General features: G+C 40.3%; 1 pseudogene; it reads left to right on the forward strand.

Annotated features, from left to right (window-relative positions):
- Nucleotides 1-23,333: 23,333 nt before the first annotated feature.
- On the forward strand, nt 23,334-24,021 carry LOC122148675 (annotated as a pseudogene).
- Nucleotides 24,022-24,320: the final 299 nt, after the last annotated feature.

The raw sequence follows: 24,320 nt of genomic DNA on the forward strand, positions 1-24,320 counted from the left end.
GTGCTTGCCCTCCACTTCAGAAAACCATCACAGAGCCGTGGTTGATATTTTGTGAAGGGATTTCTTGAAGGCGAGAGTCACGTGTTTCATCTAGCGTTACACAATCTCTAGTGTGTCCGTGTCCCAATCATTCTCCAAAGAGCATTCCAGTGGACTTTCACCCTGAAAGCCTTTGTGGGAGGGAAGACAGGTAAATGTAGAATATCATGATGAACGCATTGACAGACGTCACTTTATGATTACATTTTGGAGGATCCTTGATTGAATAAACCACATGCTGAAAATCAGTGGTTATTTTAAGTTTAAGATGATAGGTATCATGTAAAAGGAATCGTTTCTACTTTTTTCTCGTCTTCTCATTTACTCAACGTGTAAACATTCCATGTATCATTGAGACAACAGTCCACTGCCTCGCTTCATACATGTATGACCTTAATGTTGAACCTCTCAGCCCAACAAACCCACAGGAAAAAGTCACATTCAGCATCATTGGACAGGACACACAGCGGGTAAAAGCACACACGCTTAAATGGAATGTGGCATCAACGAAAGAAACAAATCTTATTATTTCGATGAAAATATGACCTATGAGGCCGCTATCGGTCTGCAGGTGGCTCTGTGGCATAAAACCAGGAAATGTGGCTGCCTGAGGGATTGAAGTGCCAGAACATCACCCTTCACCATATGCGTGCCGAGGTACTCCGGAAAATTAAACAGCAGCCTAGTTGGGAGAGGTATTTGTTATGTGTGTGTTTGTCACTACTTTTTCTGAAATACTTTCTCTTCCTTGTTCCAAAATCTCCAACCCAATTCTGCCTCGTCAGTTCATCGCTGAGAACAGATGACATTGATCTGGCAGGAGATTTCTGATCCAATCTCTTGCATCTTTTCCTGGCCATCGAACTGACTTACAAGGCTGAAGCTGGACTTTCCTGTCTACTTCAAGGAGCTACGAGCCACACTCACTGCGGTAAGGAATAGCTTGCTTGTCCACCATAAAGATTTCGAAAAATATAATTTATGTTAGCTGGAAATAACAACTTTTTCGCATTATTTTTAGGTGGGCCGAGAGAGTTTCCTTTCAGTGCATTAGAAGCTCACAGCAGGCAATGGCAGATCATTCCAACTACCTAAGAAATATTGCGGGTGAGGGGCTGGAAAGATGCCAGATCCATGGGATGGGGGGGTCGTGATTGGTAGCATCCTAGTTTGGATTAATCAGTCCTCTTGCTTTCTCAGAAAAATGCTAGTCACATAAATGATACTCTGTTTTCTAGGAGAAACACGATGAAACGCTACATTGAGCTGTATGACCTCAACAAGAGATCTGATTAATGAATATAAAAATAAGATCTTAATACTAACAATGCCCTCCTTGCCCGGCTAAAATCAGTTAACCAGGCTCATCCAAAGAGCAGGGAGAGTTGACGAGGTGGGGTGGATTGCACTTAAGAAGACACATGCATGATAGTCAATGAGTATTCCTTAGTTTATCCCACATCACATCACACCATGTAGGAATGGCAAAACACTGCTTTTCCTTTGCTGGTGCTTTGTGCCAGCTTTTATTTATGTACATAATTTTTTTTTTTTGTCAGTGGAAAAACCCAAAAACCAGGTTCTCACTGGCTGTCGGGGATGCCCTCAGAGACCAAAAACCTCAATGATATTTTCACGATCAATGAGGAAGCGATGGTGGGACTGCCTGTCATGAGGAAGAATCCTAGTCCTACATGAACTTCAAGCACAAAAAAGTCTGGAATATCAGACCACAGAGACCCCAAAACTGGCTTGGAAAGTGCCCAGTAACCTGGTGGAAAATAAAAAAAACCTGTATGAGGGGATAGATATGGAATCCAGCCCCCTCATGGGCAACATGTTTTGTGTTAGCTGGAATAACTGGGTTGGGCTAATCAGACAAAAGCAAATCCCATGTGAATGTCTTAGACAAATGCGATAGCCGAAAAGACTGTATTTTGTGCTACCAGGGCAATGCGTGTGTGTGTGTGTAAAACACATCTATTAGTATCTGTATAGAAGCAAGATCTATATATTAAATTATCCTATATAAATGTATCTGTTTTCTTCATCTATGCTGTTAACCATTGAAAGAGGGAGCTGGTTTGGTTTCCGTAATGGAGAAGAGGAAAGTTCCTGGTTATTGGACACGAGTCTAAAGGAGTTGATAATGTCTGGGCTCTCAGGGGAGTCTTCAGCTGCTGCGCGCGGCCAGAAGGCATCCCAAACAATCTCGAGATGTCAAGTGATCAACAAAAGCTTGTTCTTTGAACATTTGTAATTAGAAAGAAATGCGGGGCGGTTGTAACGTGGTGCTGACAGGTCCTTTAAACATGGTTGGTATGAGAGAGAAGTGTTATGTAAATTTAGCATCGTATGGCGGCATTCAGCAGCTGGAAAAAGTTTAAATAGATAGTGGAAGCCGATTGTTTGGACTCTGGGGTTGCCCCCCAAGTGCATATCTTGTCATTGATTCCGTCCTGGTAGCGCCTTCATCTGGGTAAGGTGCATGTAAATGCCCGTTGAGGGGGAACACGTTAAGATAACTTCTAAAGCACGCGACTATAAACGCGCTTCGCAAAAATGTGGGGCAACATGAGTGCACACTGAAAAAGAAAAGCACGGCGCGACGCTTATACGTTGAAGGGTTTTAAAGACGCGAAAGGGCTTTATAAGTTTGCATTTTCAACTCCGAGGCAGTATTTAGTATTTTTAAAAATATCTTATCCAAAGTGTAATTGTATATGTTTCGATTGAATTTCAAATGTTTGAATTACACAAATTTGCCTAACAATATTGTATGGTGGAGCTAAGTTGATTTTGAAATGCATCTTAACGAAACGAATGTTGTGATTAAAGACCATACACCGATTCATAGAGTCGCTGTGCTCATAGGTCAAATAAATGACTAGTGTCAATCGAATGAAACCAGATATCTGTTCATCAAAAAAAACCATGATAAAAAGTAGTAAATGGTTGTATGTTTGTACTTTGCGTGGAAATAATGCTTAAACGTTTCGGTGTGTGTTTTAGTACGGATTTATAGACACGACACCTACTTTGCGTAACGATGTTAATTTACAGAATTGGAACAAACGAATCAAAAATTTCGAAGAAGCAGGCTTTTATCATCAGAGTAGGAAGTGTCAGCGATCTTTCACAGATTCTCTGATTGCAGTCCTATCATTTAAGAGCGGATGTTAAGGGAAAGGAAGTCCTTATTAAAGTTTCTAAAAATACAAGAGGTATTTTTGGGGGGTGTGCTGACCACATGGGATTTTGTTTTTGATAAGCATCTTTTTTAAAACTGGGGAGAACTTGAAAAAGTTCAGCTGTATTTAGGCAGTTCCTGTGGATATTGCAAACGAAAGATAAACCAGTTAAAGATTCTTGTCATTAGTTATCAAACCATTTAATTTTACTTTGAAGTGCCAGGAAAGATTTTTAAGTTTGCAAGTTTATCACAGATGTCAGGATGTGGATCCTGTTATAAAATTGTTTATGATCCAGTTTCATAGAAGTATGCGGTCCTGGCTGTTTATGGAGCATAGCTGTTGGTCAAGTAAAATCCTGTGTCTCCTGTTGTTTCATGACATCCAGGATGACTGAGGTAAGTCATACTCAGACATATCTTACGTCTTTAATTGATTTTTTCTATACATTTCTGCCATATGTACATGAGATATGTATATGAGAGTCACGCCTTTTAGTGACATATCTCCTGTGGGACTTTGAAGACACCTTCTTCAATTTGACACAGTGGGTCAGTGTGAGCGTATCCCAAAGTAAAGTTAATTTTTATGGGTGGACGCAGGGTTTATGTGAACATCGACAATATGCTGGCAGATGCTTGAGGGCCTCCAAGAGGTCAGTAAGGATCTTTTTGTTGGTGATATCATTGTCCATGGCAAAAACCAAATTCGCAGACGCAACAGTAAGCAATTGGTGCACGATTTCTATTTACGGACAAGGGCTTCTGCCGTCATGTTACATACCGCATTGAAGCTCCACCTTCAGATGCCAAGAGGTGGGAAAATTTCCCCATTGATGGATGTCTTTCCTTACGAGACATTTGTTTGCTGAGGATCTGCCTTCAGCCGACTCGGCCACACGAGGGCCTCCCTACCACCTTTGGAATCGTGCGACCGTCGGCTGCACCCCACCTTCAGGGCTTCAACCCCTGATTCTACAGAGAGATGATGGTGGTGCACAGTTGGACAGTTCCCAAAGGATTCTGGCTCATGTGGAACCTTATGCAGGACCCTAACCTTCCGTGCAACAGCAGTCAGGTATCCCACGGTTTTCCTTTCAGTTGCGCGCGGACAAGAGCGGCAAACGGCTAAGAACAAGGCAAAGGCGCAGCTTGGGAACCACGACTCTGCGCTGACACAGTGTTGGGCCCACTCCTCGCCACTGCCTGTCCTTTTGACATTGCCTTAACCACAAGCCCGGCCAGGGCACCCGGACCCCCTCCCGCCATCCTTCACCCCCTCCTGTCCCTCCGCCAAATTGGATAACCCTGCTGCGCACATTTCCCCTTCTCTTTTGCCATTTCGTTCCCAATTACTGGCTGCCGATTTAACCTCCTCCGCGGGACCCCTACCTTCGCACCCTGCCCGCTTTCCCCTTCCCGCGCCCCTCCTTTCCTCCCACCCCTTCGTCGTTCCCCCGCTTTTTTACCTTGTGGCCCCCTGTTTCTTACCCTTTCTCTATTTTCGTTCCCTCCCTCGGCCCCTTTGGGGGACTTCTTCGTCCCACACACCTGGGCCCTACTTTAACTCCCTTCCCTCTGCGGGCTCCCCCCCTTTACACCATGGCTATAATTTACCTTAAATGAGGGAACAAATTAATAAGTTGCGGGAACTATTTCTAGCCAATTTGTGGCCACAATATAGGGTTGGCCTTCCTTCCGTGATTGTTTATTTTTTTGGATGTTGAACTGCTCTTTTCATACAATAGAAAACATGTAATGACCTTCGCTGTCAATTCCTCTCCCTGAAACCCCCCACGTGTTTGTGCCCCCCCTCAGTCTTATCTCCGTGATTTGAAGCCATGTCGAGGTTTCTGTGCGATAATTTACGTTATTCTTCCCCTGCCACCTCTCGTTTCACGCCAGGGCTTTGGCATCCCCCCCTGGGCGTGTCCGCACTTGACCCATTTGCAATAATCTAAATGTCTGTCAACATTTCCGGTTTGGCCGGCCCATGGCGGACTTAGTGACCGATGACCAAACTCTTCATTTTTGGGGTGCCACCTATCCCTTCTCCAATCTGTTACCCACCTTGCAACACAACACTCACATATGCACCTACGCTTTGCACCCCGCTTTTGTCGGGAATGGTTCTTTCACACACTTACTCTTTGTCCACCAAGATTTTTCGTCGTTCATGGTTGTATCACAACCTCTTCTAGCCTTTACGCCACCATTCTACATTTGTTGTCTCTAGGCTCCCCCGGAACCTCCGACCCTGATTTTGTCTGCCCCCCAACTGCCCCACTCATGGTTATGTTGACAATTCAGTGTATCGTGCGTCCACGTTCGGTATGGGGCCAATCTTCACTGTTTATCGTCTTTAATACTACACTTGCCCTATTTATCCAACGCACCCCCCTTTTTTTTCTTTGCTTCGTGTTTCTGTCTTGTTTTGGATGGGATTGCTGTCCCCTTTTCGGCTTAGACTACAACTACCTTCCCGACTGATTTGCCCCCGTAGCCTGCTGTCAACATGCACACCACTACTACTGCCCTGTTTCCCCGTCCCTCCCCACACTCTGGTTTTTCCCCCCGACAAAGCGCCGCCCCTTCTTTTCCCCCATCTTTATTCCATCCATTCTTTCCCCTCTATTTTTTGTTGAAACCCCCTTGTCACCAAGTTTTTACTGGACACACCCTGGCCCCAATTATGACGTTACCCCCATTGATCCCGATGTCCGTCGATTACTCAATGAGAAACCTCCAATCCCCAGGTCCCCGCCTTTTGCCAAACCTTCTGGCGCTCTGTTCCCAACCATTATCCCAGACCATTTCTGATTTTATCTCCTTCCCTGCCACGGGGTCTTGCTTTCCCACCCGAACCACCATGCCTGCTCATGGTGATCATCCTCGTCCCTGTTCCCTTACCTTCCCCAGCAGTACCCACTATTGCGCTCCCAAAATCCCCACCATTGCCATATCATTGTTTCGTAGCCCCCTTTTTTTAACCGAGGCTACGACCCCTTCCCAGAAATGTGGTTCAATGTCCCTGCCTTCCACCACTACCCATCCTTTGGCTGCTGGGGCGCACATTACGATATAGAGGACTCCACTACCATAGCAGTACTCTGCGGCATTCCCCTGTATGGCGTTTGTCCCTTTCTAATCCCGGATCCTCAGGAACATCATTCCCTCATTCCGATGCCAACCCCCCTCGGCTCTTAGTTGCACGCGGGCCCCCAGCCAAACACCACTTTGATGCCAAATTCCGGCCTTCACTGCTCCTGGCATTCACACACCACACACCTCACCTGCGATGGGGCCGGGCAATCAGCCCATCCGGGCCACACCCCTCCCTCCGTAGTTGAACTCTCTAACACCCACCTCACACCCTCGTTTGTTCATGTCCTTATTGACATGGCCGGTTCCACTTGTGCCTTTTACATCTGATCCGCGGCCCTAAGAGTTTTTAAAGTTTGAAAAGCATTGCATTTCAGTTTTGGAACTTCACACCATTTTCAAAAAAGTCCCGGTTGTATTTAGATTAAAAACCCTGGCAACACTCCTTTGTGAACCCTCAAACCATGAAGGGGCCCCCTACATTGTTCGTAAATATTTGTACACACTTTGTATATGGCTGGGCATTACACCACATGCTTCTTGTAACTTATACTCTTTGAACGCTTCTTTGTCACTGTGAAAACAAGAAGCAAAAAAATAAGGATTCCATATCTGGCCCCCATCATTAAACCAATGTAATACTTTGAAGCTTATTTTCACTGTGAAAAAAAAGAAAAAAAAAAGACTTCCTATCTGCCCAACAGAATTGGTAAGAAACAAGGCACGAAATGTTAGCTAACAGTGGCAAATTTTATATTTTATCCCCTGCCAGAACTAGGATTCTTCTATATAAACTAGCCCTTCAGGCCAAGAGTGTCCTTACCACTCAAGTTCAGTGTTTTTGCTTAGTTCCTCTAATATTCAGGGTAGTTTTTTTGAAAAAACAATAGGGACTATCAAATATCATTTAGCTTTTACATGCGTCAGACTACACAAACGAGTTTTTACAAACAATTTCAGTTACGAGAAACACAGTCCAAGACCAGGCTTCGTGGGGAACATGAAGGCACTATGTTCAACAGCATCTTCCTTTGTCAATGACCAAAAAGTAAGTGGAAAATATATGTAAAAAAACACCATGATTGCCTCTCCAACACAGTGACTGAGACGTCACTGTAACAGAAAGCTATAACTACCAGGAATTTATAGCCTGAAACACCACACCATCCAGAAAACTGAACTGGGATGTGGAATGAACCAGAGATAACCTGGAGCTTGGACAGCACACGTGGCTACGTCTGGCAAAGGAAGCCACAAGCAATGAACAGAGGTTAAAGGTGGACAAACCATCTACTCTTGTGAACAATACTGTTACGTCACTCTCGTTAAAATCCTCCTGAAAGTGGTTCAAATGTAGACGACTTCGCTCCAGGAAAACAGTGGAGGGAACTGCTATAGTTAGAAGCCTCAAGGGCTGGTCAAGAAAACACAGAAAACTCGTATGTATATCAGCAGTACTAGGGAGGAGTTCCCTAGCCTTCAGCTTGATCTGATATGTTACTGTTAGATGATAAAAACAATGAACAAATTGTGTATGTTCAATTACAGATCTGTACAGCATGGGACATGAACAGACCATGGATACAGAAAACATCACGTTTACTTACTGACAGAAACAAAATCGGTAGGGGGGGGGGGGGGGGGGGGGGGTGGGGGGGGGGGGGGGGGGGGGGGGGGGGGGCGGGGGGGGGTGAGTAACAAAGCAAGGACAGGAAAGCTTACAAAGCAGTTACAAAACCAATCAATCATTTGAGTTGCTATGTTAATAAAACAATTCAGGGGAACTGGATGGATCAAATCAAAAAGGGAATGCTCTTACGATGTGAATTTAAAATGACAGGAAAGCTAACTGGTTGTTCTTCTTTGGCTTCGCGTTTTTTGGTCAATTCAGGTGACAGAAGACAAATTTCTGCAGTTAAGACTTTAAAGATTTTGACTGAATAAGGTAAAACGAACTTCACCTTTTTCTACTGGGAACAAAAAAAAAAAAGATGCAAAACAGAATTGACCGCATCCAGCGGGAAAGGAGACAACAAGGATGGGTGGAGGGCCATTTTCCCTCTCGAGTCAGAGGTCGCAACTAGCTTTGAAAATCCCGATTGCCACGTCGAGGTTCTCTCCCCCGCCGTCCTTTCTCTCTCAAGACTTGGCTATTAAAACGTTTCTCAGTGGACAGGAGGAATTTATCAAGTTAAATTAGGTGCAATTTTAGTGGCAAATGTTCCAAAACTAATGCGCTCTACGAAACAACAAAACAATAACAGAATCAAACCATTAAAGTGGCTGTACGGTATTGAAAATGGGAAGTTAATCGGTGATGTTGACTTGGTATGAAATGAGTTGATGTAATCGTTATGTTGGGTATGTGAGCCTTGCTTATGTGCCACAAGAAATATTTTGGAACAGCACTGGAATCCATACTGTGCTAGATTGTGCTGGAAACACTTACGTAAATTGCATACAAAAAAACACACTGCTGCAAAAGTTTGGTCCTCCTTGACTTTGCTTTCATCCTTATGAATGCCGGAAAGCAAATGGAAGTGGAATGTCATGTGTGTTTTTGGGTGCAAGAGGAGAAATATTGTTCAATAATTTGCCCTTGGTGCATCTGTGTATGGAAATTTTTAGAAGGTTAGGCAAAAAAAGAATGCACAACATATGCTTGTGTGGAAAATGAAATTCACTGTGCATCCAAAAGGAATAAAACGATTCTGAACTTGATGCAGATTTGGGTTGAAGCTTTGGGGGCAGAGCCAGGTGTTTGCATGTTTATTGGGATATTATGAGGCTGAGGGCAGCCTCCATGATCTGATTAGAGGAGGAGGCGGACCGACTTGGGGGCCTCTATTAGGATGTAAATAAACTCCCAGCATGTCTTGCTTTAGCGTGGGTGATGGCAGCAGTGAGTGAAGGCACACGCTAATGGTTCAGTTCAGATGCTCCTGCAGGGCTAGATACTGTACTGTGGGCCACGGCGACTTCCTCAGTGGGCACAAGCTCGGGCACGGGCCAGGCTACTTGGACAAGGGTGCTTCCGTAGAGAGTCACAGAAGCTCTGTGGTTATTCCTGCCTGACCTGTACCCAACAGCAACATTATAGGGAGATGAGATCCAATAGTTCAATGAAGTTCTTGAGTTGTGTCTGCGAGGGTAAGGGGTGCATAATGATATCATGACATATTGGTTATCTGCCAGTATTAGAGCTTTTTAAATTTAAAAATTCAGTAGCAGGGCATTTTGTCATAAGTCGAGCATAAAATGACATTGCGATGGTACCCCCCCATGTGGGCATACCCTCTGAGTGAAACAGCTTCTTAAACAAGAAAGAACAACAACTTATTGTTGCACGATGGGGGCAAAGTTATTTTTGATAAAAAGATTACAAATATGATGGTGCAGGGATAGACACGTTATACTAAATACTGGCAATAAAAATGGACATTTTGAGTTCATGGTGACTTGACAGTGCATGCCTGTTTTTCCCATTTTACAATTTAACATACCTTTGCAGGTATCTTAAGCTTCCTCTTATAAAAGACTGTTCTCTTTGAATAAATCCCTAAATGGCAATATCCAATTTTTTTATACGGTACATTATAATGTTGGGTGCTGGCCTAAATTCACTAACAGCATTTAAATCGTGCTTGATTTTTATTGGTTTCTTATTTTTTTAAATGTCTTTAAACAACATATTTCCTAATAGTGGGCCATTAGTAGTTTACTGGCCATAACATGAACACAATAATTATCTGATTAACTGCAATCAGCCAGAATTTTGGTTGACTTTATTTTAACGAGTAATATGTACTTTATGTGTACTTATAGTGATACTACCTAAGGAAAGTACATGGTGATACCTGGGGTAAGTGTTTAAGTTCAGGGTAAAGTACGCTAGTGATTAGGCCAGTTATTTTAAATTTAATTTAATAAGTACAGTACATAGCACTGTATGTACATTCGGAAATAGGAATGTAAAATAAAAGTGCTATCCACAATTTTAATTAGTAAATCCCTAGTAATTAATAATATTTCCCATCAAATATGAACATAGCATCAACTGCAAAACAGCTGTGTGAATAACAATCTACCATTGAAAGATATTATTTATTTTTTATTTAAACAAAAAGTAACCTGTTTTTATACAGGACTGACTAATTAAAAAAAACAGTACCCGAACACAGGCTAACCCAGTCACATACTCCATATCCCTCGTGGTAGTCCAAAGCAAAAATGTTGAACCGAAAGGGTGTGGTTTGTTTGCAGGACGATGGCATGCAGAGCAAAATTAAATCAATTCATCCGAGCAATTATAAACAGGTTTTCATTTGCAGAGGGTGTCCCTTTTATGCTGTTAGGGCTTTAATAAAAGGCCATGTGAAAAAAACCCAACACATATAGGAAAAAATAAAAATACCCAAATACAAAAGCTCAATTGTAAAACTATATCAGACAATACTACTATATAAAGAAAGTATTAAAAGTAACCTGCATTATTGTGGCCCAAGTTTTATATATATTGCTCCAACTGTGTCGCACAATTGTTTTTCCATGGGGTGTCCCTAGCAGCTCCTGAATGTGATTCCCACTGAGCTGCAAAAGGCAAAAAACATAATTAATTAACACTCAAGAAACAAGTTTATGAATTATTAATTTGTTTTTTTTTCAATTACAGTAGTGATAACATTACAATATAATAGGCATGTATCTAACACTATTAGGGATATGCCGTGGTTCAAAATAGTATAACCGGTTTTAATAAACTTTTCTTATACGCTAATACAGAATGAACATTTAAATACAATAAAGCACTAACGAAAAATATATAAATTTAAAAGTTTTACACAGATTAAAGTGCAAAAAAGAACTATAAAGATCCAATACGGGATCAATTTACAATACGACCTCATTATGTTAATAACTAGCCCTGTTAAATCTAAATATTTCAGTATTTCATGCTTGTGATGAACAATCTGATAGCAAATCCAAAAAAATCTGAATGGTTATTTAACTCTATATTTAAATAACATTTTAGCAAGTAAGTGGCAGCTGCGTTATTTATGGCGTTCCAGGGTAATGGGTGTATTTCGCAGTTTAGCGCCATCTCTGTTAGAGAGCGAACTTGCTTTCATTCAGCAGTTAATTCAATGAGTTCCCCCATGTTGCTCTCATGTGTGTTACTCAGAGCTCACATTTGTCTTCAAGCATTCAAAATTCTGCAATAATTAGTTAAATATAGAATTAGTCTTGGTATTTTAGAAGTACACAGATAACTATATCTGTGACTATTCAAACTACCAATGATATTATTGCATACCGAATACCGGCACATGTCTATACATTATGTATGATATAAATGAGGTCCAAGACTCACTTGTGTAAGTTGGTCAGAATGCAGTCCTCCCTTTGCGCATCTGCCCTCTCTGAAACACAAATTTTAAAGAATGAGACAAAACACAAAATGCACAGAGATCAGAACAGAAATAAAGAGTCTAGTTCTAGACAGGTGTGATGAAGACAAGACTGAACCTTTTTTAAGCTTGAATGATAAGAGGAAATCTTGAAATCACACCTTCGTGGTCACGCTGGATGGACATCTGAATCCCGGGAGGGGATGGAATTAAAGGGCAGTTATTCTGACATGTCTTCGTGCTTAACTAAAGTGGAATCTGATACTCAGACCACACATGCTGGCTAAACACTGACATAATACCTTAAGAAAATGGAGATGCGCACATATTATCAATCTAATAATGGCCTAGACTGCAAAAACCCCCCCAGACTGACTATTTCCCACCACAGCAGTGGTCCAACTGAGGAATTCAACCAAGTATTTACAATGCTATCAGATTACATAATAAAATCAAAGCAGAGAAATGAGACGTCTGTCCACATGTTGAAGTTTATGACCCACACAGGGTAATGGTGTGCAGTGACAAATTTTTTGACCCTTGGAGGGTGGGTTGCTAGATGTCAAACAACAGTATATCCTGCGAAATGATATAGGTAAAAAAAACAATGCTCCAAAGTTAAAACTACACTACACTAACACGCATGTTATGCGAGTAATTGTAGAAAAGGATACTCACCACTCCCAGTATATATAGTTAAAAGACGGTAGTCCATTACATTTGGAAACGGGGACTTGCTTGTGAGGGCGAGGGTGGAATGGTAATGCTCGGTCATTCTGAGACATACAACAAAAGGAAAAGTTTTCAAAACAGAAATACAATTGGAGAGGGAATGTGCAGGTTTCTATTTGAGAATGTAGCTTGCTCATATCGGAGAATAATTGTGCCGTGTTTTGTTTAAATAGCTTGTGGGTCATTACCTTATACCTTTCCTGACTGTAGTAGAAAGACCTTATGTGGGAGCCAAGTCAAGGGATGCACACCAACACATTCCTGACAAAGATCCCCAAAGTAGTGGGTGTTCTTTTCTCAACAAGCATCGGCCCTCTCTAGGGTACTACAGCCCGAAACAAATACAAGGGCCACATCCTGAGAAAGTACAACCTAACACTTAGGACACTGAGAATACAGCAGGCATTGCCAGGTATAAACAGACAAAGGGTTTAAATATTCCATTTTCTATTTAATACTGGCATCAATTGGATAGTTTTAGTTGTGGAAATCACGGCAGAAGCAGCAAAAATGGGTTTTTATGTATGCCCTGAAAAACAAACAAACAACCATCAGTTATGTTAAAAAAACAGCACACCATGTACAGTATTTAAACATACTTTGTGTTCAACTATTTGGGGGTCATAAGGATTTTAGTTTTTGAAAAGCAAGTCTCGTATTCTCACCAAGGCTCAAAAAATACAGTAATATTTGGAACTAATACAATAATCAAAAATAATATATTTTTTAAATCTTTTAAAATAAAATGTATTCCTGGGCTATCAAAGGAATTTCAGCCGTTCATTACTCCAGTCTTCAGTCGTATAGAAGTATTTTCTACTGACCCAAAACTTTTGAACAGCAGTGTAAACAGTAGTACTGTAGTCTTAAAAATAAACTGTTTATTTTTTGTTTAAGACATTTTGGTTCCTTTTATGATAAACGATTTTAATAGTGAGTTAATTTTCAAATTAATATTATATATTAACAGTAAAATGTTTGATAAAACGTTGATAACCCTATGTATTTTGCTATCCTAAAATGCATAATTACATAGTTGCAGTTTATGAATTGCATTTGTTATTGTTTTTCTCTGCTGTCTGTGAACAGACCTGCAATCCATTTTTGGGTCACAGCCCTCCAATTGAGAACCACTGAACTTTATAGTTCAACTCACACAATACTGATTACCAAGAACATTTCCAAAGAATGGATAATAGAATCTCTATAAACATCTTTGTTAAGATCAATACATCTTTGATTATGCCAGCTTTATGGTTGATGCTATAGTGATGAAATAAACCTATGCTGTTTGTTTATGTTGGTGATGAATAACAATCAAACAATAATCAGCACAAATGTTTATTTATCCCAGAAGCACAAATTACTTATGCTGATTTGTTAAGCACTGCTTAACTTTGGGAATAACATGTCACGATATGCGTTTAAACACAGAAGCATGCCAGAAAACAAGAAACTGTTGCTTTCATCAAACAAGACATATTTATTAATGTCATATTAAAAATACAGAAATTAGAATGGAATTAGGTTTGATCAAAATATGTTATTCTACAAGAAGTATTTGTTTGTATCGGTTTCAAATTACAGGAGGAGAGCGAAGACGAGGGCAGAGATGAAAAAGTTCCTTACGAGTATCTAAAAAAATATGTTAAATCTAATTAATTAAAAATTAATTCATTTTAGGAGTTCACAGGAATATGACACTCTTTGTACTTAGATGTACAGTATGTGAGGTGACCATATTCTTTGCAACATATTAATACTTTTTACAGGTAATTTTATTAAAAGGTGTGTTTAAAATGAATTTAGTCACATGCATGCATGTTTATTAGAACATAATGATTAGTTTTATGGATTTGGGTTGCTTGTAATACCTGCGGTGAGTAGACGAAGTTTGAGACCCAGCGGTCCCGCCCCATCTCTCAACACCTCCACACTCTCTGCATACACATTACCAAGGTAACAGGCCAGAGGCATCACCGGAGCCCTGTGAAGAAATATATAATTTATAATGATCGCTGCTTGAGTCAATGCATCCCATGGTGTTCTTAACAAGTGCTTAAACTGAACTCAGAATTAGAGGTCCAAGGTCTCAGACTTTATGCAGATTAATGCACCCCTGGGCCACATAAAAATTACAAACAGACATGCAGAGACTGATTTTGAACTTCAGGGTCTTTAAGTAAACACATCCATACTCAATAGTATGCAGCTGTAATTATTCATTAGTGGTGTTATGGCATTTTTACATTCATACACAAATACCAATAATCCAACACACACGCACGCTCTTACTGGTTTCTTGGAAGGTTGTTTCCAGGTACCCTGTTACATCGTTTCAGTGGCCCATGGGGACTCTGCCGGGAGGCCAAGCCATGGGCTCAAAGTAGGGCTGTTTTTCTCAAGGCAAAACAAATAGGAGTAGAATTGGTGTCTCTGCCTGGTGTGCTCTTTGGTGAAAAAGATGTACTCATCACAGTGCGTATGTTAGATAAATTTATTACCTGGGTCATGGGTTATTGTCAGTATCTAAAACTAAAGCTATTAAAACATTTTTGTTAATTGAAGATAAAGCTCAAAAAACACACATATTAGATTACCCACTAAAACGAATGAATATTAGACATGTTGCCTGTGGCAACTAACGGAAAGCAACTAAAACTGAACTAAAACTAAAAGTGGAATAATAACAGAGCCAAATACCATTAAAAAAAAAAATAGAGCTAAAATAGTCATATAAAAAGATAAACTAAAAATGTAATAAGACGATTACAAACTCATAGAAAATCCCTTAAAAAAAAAAAAAGTACCCCTAACTTTAAGTAGAAAACTGACAATACAAAAAGAAAAATTTCAGCTTATTCAAAATAATAATTAAATGCAAAAGAACAGAATAGAAAACTATAAAGAGTATGACCTATAAAAAAAATACCCTTGAACCACACACAGAGTATCAACTTTGGTTACATACAATCATTTGTATTTATCTTGATTTACTTAATTTATTTTTGCAATCATTAGACATAAGTAATTAGCTTTATATGGCTTTTGTCATATAAACAATCCCAGATAAAACAATTATTTAAGGCGAGTTGGCAATTTCCTACATTGTCTGTGCAATAGAGAAAAAAACTATGAGGCAGAAGGAAGGAGCATACACTAACAAAAGAACAGCTGGAAATCCCATGGTTTTACATTTAGCCAGATGCAATATGTTGAAGTTTGTGTGCCAAGGTATTCTTTTGAAGTTCCATCTAAGTAATACCCTGATGTCATGTATAGTATGGTATCTCATCCAGAACCATGGGATTCACAATCTACTTAATGGTACAACAGTGTTTGATCAAAAGTAGCATGAAACACAGAGAGCAAAAATAGTACACCTCAATATTTAGGAGCTCTACTCACGGAGTCCAGCTGGAAGGAGAATGAAAGCCCTCGGAATTTAGGTGGAAGAGTGCGGGCATGAGTAGATGGGGAGAGACAACAGAAACCCACATAAAATTCCACCACCCAGCAAATAGGGGTCGGCCAATAACACTCGACACACACAATAAAATTTTCACCCTCTGGCTGATCGACCAAAAGACTGATCAATCGCTCAAATAGTAGGTGTATGATGAGAGTTAACATGTACTCCAATGTAATGATACGGAGGCATGCACATTTTACATGTCAGTGGGGACAAAGAAGTTATCAGTAGAACAAGTTAGTAGATCAGCATCTAAAAAACATGTCGAAAAAGCTTAATTCTGGGAAAAATTTGCAAACTTAGTGTGGCTAAACAATGTCGTCGTACCCAGTATATTCAGTTTTACGTTGCTCAAATCGTAACACTTCGAATTCCACTGCAAAAAACCACAAAACTGACTCAATTTGCAACGATAATATAAGAAATAAACACATTTTTTTAGTAGCCCTAAAACCACACCACATATGTCATTTCTCACCCTTCAAGTCTCTGATTGCAGGCGTCAAACAGCAGTTGAATTCCATCCTGAGTCAAGTTGAGAATGGAGGTCGTGGCTGAGTGGCATCTTGTTTAGATGAGTAGGAAACAGGTCCAGATAAGGATACAAAACTCAATCCATCATACATACACTGCCAGGTGCCTTAGATAAAAAACAACAAACAAACACAGACATCATTGACAATATAACGAGTAGGCAAGATCCTACTTGTTTCGCTGTAGAGGCACCACCACACTACGTCTGACTTGTTTGATGATTCGGCAGTGTTTCTGTAATATGGAAATGGACCTGGGCCAATGGCCATCCCTGGAAAACAAATCCAGGACAAACAGTTCAGTTTACATTAACATGATGACGAAAGAAGTGGCGTCAAACAATGTACAGTGGTGCTTAGTAAAAGCATGATAATAACAGGGCATAAAACACATTATCATAAGGGTAAGAATATAAAACTTGGCAATGTTTATAATAAATTTATTATTAACACCGCATAGCGAAGTCCTTCCAAAAGTAACATTGAATTGAAAGCTAAAGGGGGCCAGTCACAACCTAATAGATTCTTAGCTTGTTATGGTTCCTGATATAAACGTGCCTAATAGTAATGTTATCTGCTTTTTAATAGATGATTTGATTTTCTTAAGATAATTTACAAGACAGTTAACTATTGTTTAGATTATTAAAACAATATGTATATAACCAGATAATTGCCTTGTACACATGTGCGCATGTGCACTGACAATAAAGTTGAATCTAATCTAATCTACTCTAATAATAAACTCATACTATTTATTTCCCATGTATCCCAAATACATGTCAGTGTGATGTCAAGGATAACTTTGCTTTGCAATAAGTGCCTGCATTGCATTTTAAAACTGTCATGAAGAATTACAATAAAACGTTGGTGTTCTTTTAACCATTCCTGGCATCAGCCTAAGTCAAAAAATCAATTCACTGTAACAGAGGACCTTTTTCAGGTCAAGTGAACCTGTGAAAACGTGTAAAAAGAGCACGCCGCTTGCAGTTATGAAATCCAGATGGCAACTGATACTAATACCAAAATTGAATGGCGCGTCCGCTTTTCAAATGCGGCACGCGAAGCTCATTTCAAGACAATGGCCATGATTACCTAAAAAAGCAATCGGTCACTGCATCTCCGCAACCACTAATGCGAAATTCCAATTGTTGCCTTTCCCAAAACGATAGCTCAGGAACGACCTCCCAGATCCAGCATTGGCCCAGGGGGAGACACTTGGGCGATATCAACGAGGGACCCTTGACTCGAAGCAGGATTGAAGTTTTCCCTCTCGAAATATCTTGAATGATAACACACCGTTGATTTTCCAGCAGATACAGGTCCGATCATATAAGAAGCTAATTATGTTTGGTTAAAAAGTCTTCCCACACTCGTTTAACAATTACCCGACAGTTTGAGTGACCACACGACCACCCTGCCGTCAAGATATGTCCAAAACACACATGTGGCCTGCAAAAGCAGCTATACAATGCATATCACACGCGTCACCATGCTGACTACCATACAACACCCTATAAAGCACAACAGATAGACACTTACAAAGCACGGATATACAAAGGTCAGTATACACAACGTTTAAATAACTTAAACCAAAACTCCCACTATTTCAGTCACGCGCGAGCCTGATGTCAACCACCCAGGGAATAATTGGTCCTCAGCGCTTGCTGCCCCTCTTTATCAACTTCAAATAAGCACAAATTTATTCAAGACCGCCCCTTCATTTATCTATACACCAATATGTAAGGCGAAATTAAGTAATTTTTAACAAAGCTGCTGTCTGCTGCTACAACCCACACGCCAAAAATACCAACACTTTGATCGGGACTTTGACTTACCTACACTGACATCACATAAAACACTTACGCTACTGTAAATATTCACCGCCGCACGAAGAAACCATTTCGTGTACCGAGTACTTCACGGCATTTAAGCTATTTGTGGCCAAAATATCGCAGGTCGGAATAAATCAAAACATGCACACATCAGACTAGCCGTGACTGCACGAGCCCTCGCATGACGGTTGTTTTCTTTCTTTCCGAAGATTCAACCGCAAGCAGGGGCCAGATCAGCACTTATCGACCCATCATCTCGTTTCATACTAACGCGTATTCTCCGGGTTCCGTTGCAGTCTTGGCTTGCTGGATGTGGCGCACTGTTATATGCAGCTTTAATTTTCCGGTTGTCTCTGGAGTTTAAGGATTTGCTTAAGATGATAAAGAAAGAAAGCCTCCGTGCCCCCAAAGCAACTTCCATCCCACCCACAAGCTGATAGTTCACCTTCCTATGACCCCGAATCGAGCTACCACGCACTTCCTGGCGGCACAAATTTCCAAAATAAAAAGTCCAAAGAGCGTCCGCGACAGCCTCCGATACAAAAACATATAAATGCAGCACCCCACACAAAAGCCAAGTGGTAAAATCCACGGGTTCACGCTTAGGCAAAATATAGCTCACTGCAACCAAATAACGTAATAAACATTCAATTAATAAAAAAAAAAATCAAATAAAGGATTTAAATACTTTGCCAAACTATAAATATGGTCACAAAATAAACTAAACTACCAATTAACCCCCCCCCCCAAAGCCGACCTATTAAAAATTATATAAAAACTCCACACAATCGAGAGCAAATAGTTCCATTTTTCTTTTTATTTTTTTTTAAACAATTTTGTCAGTAGCGACTCAATTCGTTACGATCAATGTGGATATTTTCTATGTTGATGAATCACCCTGACATTTTTGCCCTCCGCTACGTATGATCACCCCTCTGCGTATCCCTTGCGTTCTGGACCGAAATCTTTATGCTCGCCCAGTCGTATCTTTGCTCACACCATTTATCTTACTAAATACACGATGTATTACCGCCAAACAAGTGTTTCAAGATGTTGATACTTTAGTGAACTTTATTTTAGTCTAGTCAACTCACTAGCAGGCTCCGAAAATAAAACAAAACGACCACCCTTCCATTTGCTTTAACTGAATTACAATCAATAAATGCAATGACTTAGTCAGAGTAATTATAGTCACAGGCCATATTTAAATTTTGACAAGCACAAAAACGAGCTTTTAGGGATAGAAACTGTGGTGTGTTTTATCAAACATAGATTGTTCAGTTGAAAAACATATTACTTCAGTAGACTTCAGGTCGACAAAACACTCCATAAACAGTGCATGGCTTTGTGTGTTGTAAAGTCTATCCCACACAGCTCATTTTATCAGGCATAAAAAATTCAGTATGGCATCTACCCTGATAAGGTCTATTAGGCCCTTAATGTGTTTTGTAACAGGAAAGATAAAGCAGTAACTGTTATGAGCAGGGACAGATCTTTAACTATTTACTTTTTCTTGTTCATTCCAGCCTAAGGCTAGATCGACGCAGCTAAAATCAAAATATGAGCTGTGGGCACGCACAGAAAAGGCCCACCAATGAACACAATAATTTGCAAGTTATAGCTTAGAATACTGATAAAAATGACCCGATGGGTCCTTCATTGAAGGCTCGAGTCCGCGAGTACCTTTCATTACAGTGCTAGGTGATGATTTTCTTATTTAATACCATGTCTGTTTATTTTAATTCAAAAACATTGCCATTAAAATGTGATGTGAATGAAATGACTTGTTCCTCTGGTGCTGACTATTTTGCTCTCCATTAATTTACATTTGTTTGTGTTTGTGTCCCTTCTGTGCAGTATAGGACCTACAGTTCAGTTTTAATTTTAGGACACATGCTTATCTCGGTACAAATAAAACGTTTTTCGTGTTTGCATGAAACATTGTGTGTATATAATAGTTGCCTAAACAGAAGAATAGAAGAATAGAATAGAATAGAATGACTCCCGCGTTCCAAAAGCCGAAGAGTCAGTGATTTGAGAACTACCTCCTAAACTGTTTTGACTGAAAATAAAAAATATATATCTGTGTATACAGTACTAATACTTTTTACAGATTAAGTTATAGCTCCTTAGACCCTTTTCTTGATCAAATGCCAATTATATGTGCAGTGCATGTTATCTGAGAGCTTGTATATATAACAAAAACTATTGTTTGTTTTATTCTATGCCCCATGCTGTTGTGTGTCGAGCCACTCCTGTCCCCCTGTCTTGTCCCATGGGCCCTTTTTCCGCAATTAAGTGCTTGTAAGTCGCTTTGGATAAAAAGGCCCTTTTCCTGCAGTGCACCCCACGTCCAATATACGCCTATTATATTTTTCCCCCAGTAAAAAATACTTTTACAAAAGACTGCATTTATTCACATTTGCCACAAATGATGACATGAAAGACACCTTTTTGCCCCTGAGACCTTTTATGATTTGACAACCTTTAGCTCTTCACCTTTTGTGAATACTTTGACGTTCGTCGGCATCAACCTTAGGTCAGACTACAAAACTCCCAATTACATTTGTGGCCACATTGTTGGCTCTGATTTTATTATTGTGTGTGGTAACCAACTTGCCAGGGTCTGTTTTCACATTTTGTGTTTTGTTTTGATCTTCAGATGGTACATGATGAATCAACCAAGGAGTACGGAATTTGAACAATGTCCAGAAGGTTCAGACATGAAAACCCAGAAAAATCTGTGTCTGCTTGTACAAACAATCTGAAACCCACATTTCTCTCCTCGGGTTTTGTGTTCTTGAAGACAGATTCACTGATGAAAATAAAGACAACTGAAATAAAGTTAACCGTTTTAAGAGCTATATAATCAAGGAAAAACATATCGTATGTGAAAAACACCACAGGAATTTATATACTGTAATGTACCTTAGATCAAACACAACACGGCAATGCGTTTTTAGAGCGCACTAGTGACCGCAAACAAAAAGCGTTAATGGCCAACTAAACAATATGGGAGGTGACCGGTTATGAAAATGAGCACCACTCAAATAAGATGGCAGACAACATCTGCGAGATTAAACAATCGTAACTGTAGGTTGAAAACCTATGATTGTCATAGATGGCGATGTTGCCGGTGCGTCTGGCTATTATTAGTACTGAAAACTGTTAAATGAAATACAAAGCCGATGATCAGAGGGATAGTAGCAAACTCAGTTTATCCACAGACAACCTCCAACTGCGTAATGTATCACGGACAGCTTGTGTGCACTGGTAACGTTGTGATATCCCTCTCTGTACACTATATACAGAATACATTACCTAAATTAAAGCATCAATGACATAGCAATCCACATTAAAATAATACAGCTTTATCCTATACGTCTGCATGCCAATTTATCCTTATTTTTTTGGATCTCACTGGGCTCTTTCATCCTTGTTTGCACACTGATGAAATATTTCGGATAATCCAATAAAGAAAGATATACACTGTAAAAAATGGTCTTAAACTAGCAGGTGCGGATTCCAGGACTTAATGCGTAAAAAAAGTATTCAAGTCATATTCACAAGCTTATGTCTGACGCATTTTACAGTGGTGCAAATTAAATTCTATAATATTAATACAAACCGAATCTTTTTAAGTTGTTATTTTAATAATGCCTTTATAACCACAGCCAAGTGGTTGGCAGACCATGTATTAAAGTTCAACAACTCTCAGAAAAAGTCACAACCCACAAATTTATCCCTAAAGGATATAAAAAGTTAGCGCATTACTGCGTAAGGTATATTTGAGCACTTAAAAGGTTCAATTTAATACCATTTGAAAGAGTACCTCCACCCCCCACCACATCTATGAGAGCTCTGTGACTTTTTGATGAGTGAAAAATAGACACAAAAACATGGTGGGAAGGTACACAATGCTAAAAGCACTACTGATAAGATAAAAAACAAACATAAAAAAACTCCAGTGCCCGAAGTAAAAACTTTTAAGGCAAATCTAACTAAAATTGGATGATTTGTGCAGGGGAATCTAAGAATAACATAGTTTTTCAAAAAAAAACACCAATGATAAACGTAAATTCACTTCAATTGTTATTGTTACTTACAGAAACATTACAATTTAACAATCTTTGCTGTCAATGTACATATCGCCCGTCAAATTGATAAAATCAATTTTAACAACAGTATGTAATTATAAGATAATTCATATGTTTTCGAACAACGTTTACCTATTATAAACGGTTATGGTAAATCAAGTTATATTACCATGCAAATTTTAAACATTATACTTTTATCATAAGACATTGCCAATAGTGATATTTTATTGGTAGAATTCAGATCCATTGTGGTACAAACAAAAAGACCACGGTGTGATCACAGAATCAAGCTGACGACAATCATGAATCAAATTAGTAACTACATGGATTATAGTAAATGAATGTCAAAAACTGTGGTGTCCACACAATCTGAGTTACAAAGAAACGAAGTTATTTCCTTTTACCTGTAGCCCTGCTTTGTTTTCTTTTCTAGCAACCCAAGCAAACTCCCAGAAAGAGCTCTGTCATGTTTGCTTGTTCTCTCTGTGCGAGGAACTTCAGCGTTAAGGGTGGGACGTGATATTTCAAACATCAGATCAGTGCGTTTTATGTATTGTGTTGCCCGGAAATTTTTTCCAATAAACACAGCTTGATTCGACTTGGGTGGGCAGACTTATCAACAGAACTAATTCTATAACACGAATGAAGGAATAACCGAGCAACAATACCACCATTGGCTGGTAGGCAGGTAACACGCGCGGGAAGAGATAGAGAGACTCGAGGCCTTTCTGCAATGAACATTTAATTAATGTGGTGGGCTGAGCTGGACACAACGGGTGTTTATTCATAGACAATTTATTTTCCAGCGCTAAGTCAACATAAAACAGCAAAACGGAGAACAATTATTTTAGATTTTAGACTCATGAAGCGGACACATAGGGGAAAACCCGGGGTCGATCTCTCCAGACTGGAACTGTCCTCCGAAGTCATGAGTTTATACCACAGCCCTGTGCCAAAGCCGGGGTGGCTGCATCGGCTCTCACTTTATCGATATTACTCACCTGATCTATGTTTACGCGCGGCGAAGTTGGAGGCATCATTCCCGCTTGGGATTCGCGTGCAAGCCGGCAGGAGCCCTCCGCAGAAACCTCTCCTTACGCTACATGCGCGCTCATCGCAATTGGCAATTAAGAGAACGCGCCGGACAACATTGCGCGCAGCACTTTGAGCGGGATCTATCAGTTTCTCATGGCACCGCTTCCCCTATGTACCATGACAACAAGCAGGGCTGGCAGAACTCGATCCGCCACAACCTTTCGCGAACGACTGCTTCAATCAAAGTGCCCAGAGAAAAGGGCACGCCGGGGAAGGGCAGCTACCATGGACGCTGGACACCAAATGCTGGACATGTTCGAGAACGGAAACTACCGGCGACGGAAGAGAAAGTGCAGGACTCAGGAAACGGGAGAGATTTAAATCTGGACATAAGAGAACCCCGAGCGACGACCGACCCTGAACTCCAAACTTCTTCAAAGCGCCCATTTGGAGAAAGAGTCACCGCTTAAGGACTCAGAAACAAGCAAGCGGCAACAAGAAAAACCTCCTCAAAGAGATCTTAACATCCACGGGAATTTAACTGCACCCAAACAAAAAAAATAGCGAGGCTAATGTGGCGCAGCACGGCGCCTCCGACTCCACAAAGACTGGGTTTTAGCACCCTTGACCACAGCGGGCACACTTAACCCAAAATGCTCGACGCCATGACATGCCAGCACAGTGTTCTCTAAACAATCGTAAATGGCACAAACGCTGGCGCCTTTAACGCGCGAGAGACGCCGGTACCGTGACGTAATGACCTTGGAAGCGCGCAAAACTGGAGACGCCAAATGCCGCAGAAACGAATGCTCAGACGCAGCCTCGAAAACAAACAGACAAATCGAAGGAGTTTAGCATTGACCGTATTCTGTCCAAAAAG

Source organism: Cyprinus carpio, chromosome A18 (genome assembly GCF_018340385.1).
Source record: "Cyprinus carpio isolate SPL01 chromosome A18, ASM1834038v1, whole genome shotgun sequence".
Taxonomy (NCBI): domain Eukaryota; kingdom Metazoa; phylum Chordata; class Actinopteri; order Cypriniformes; family Cyprinidae; genus Cyprinus; species Cyprinus carpio.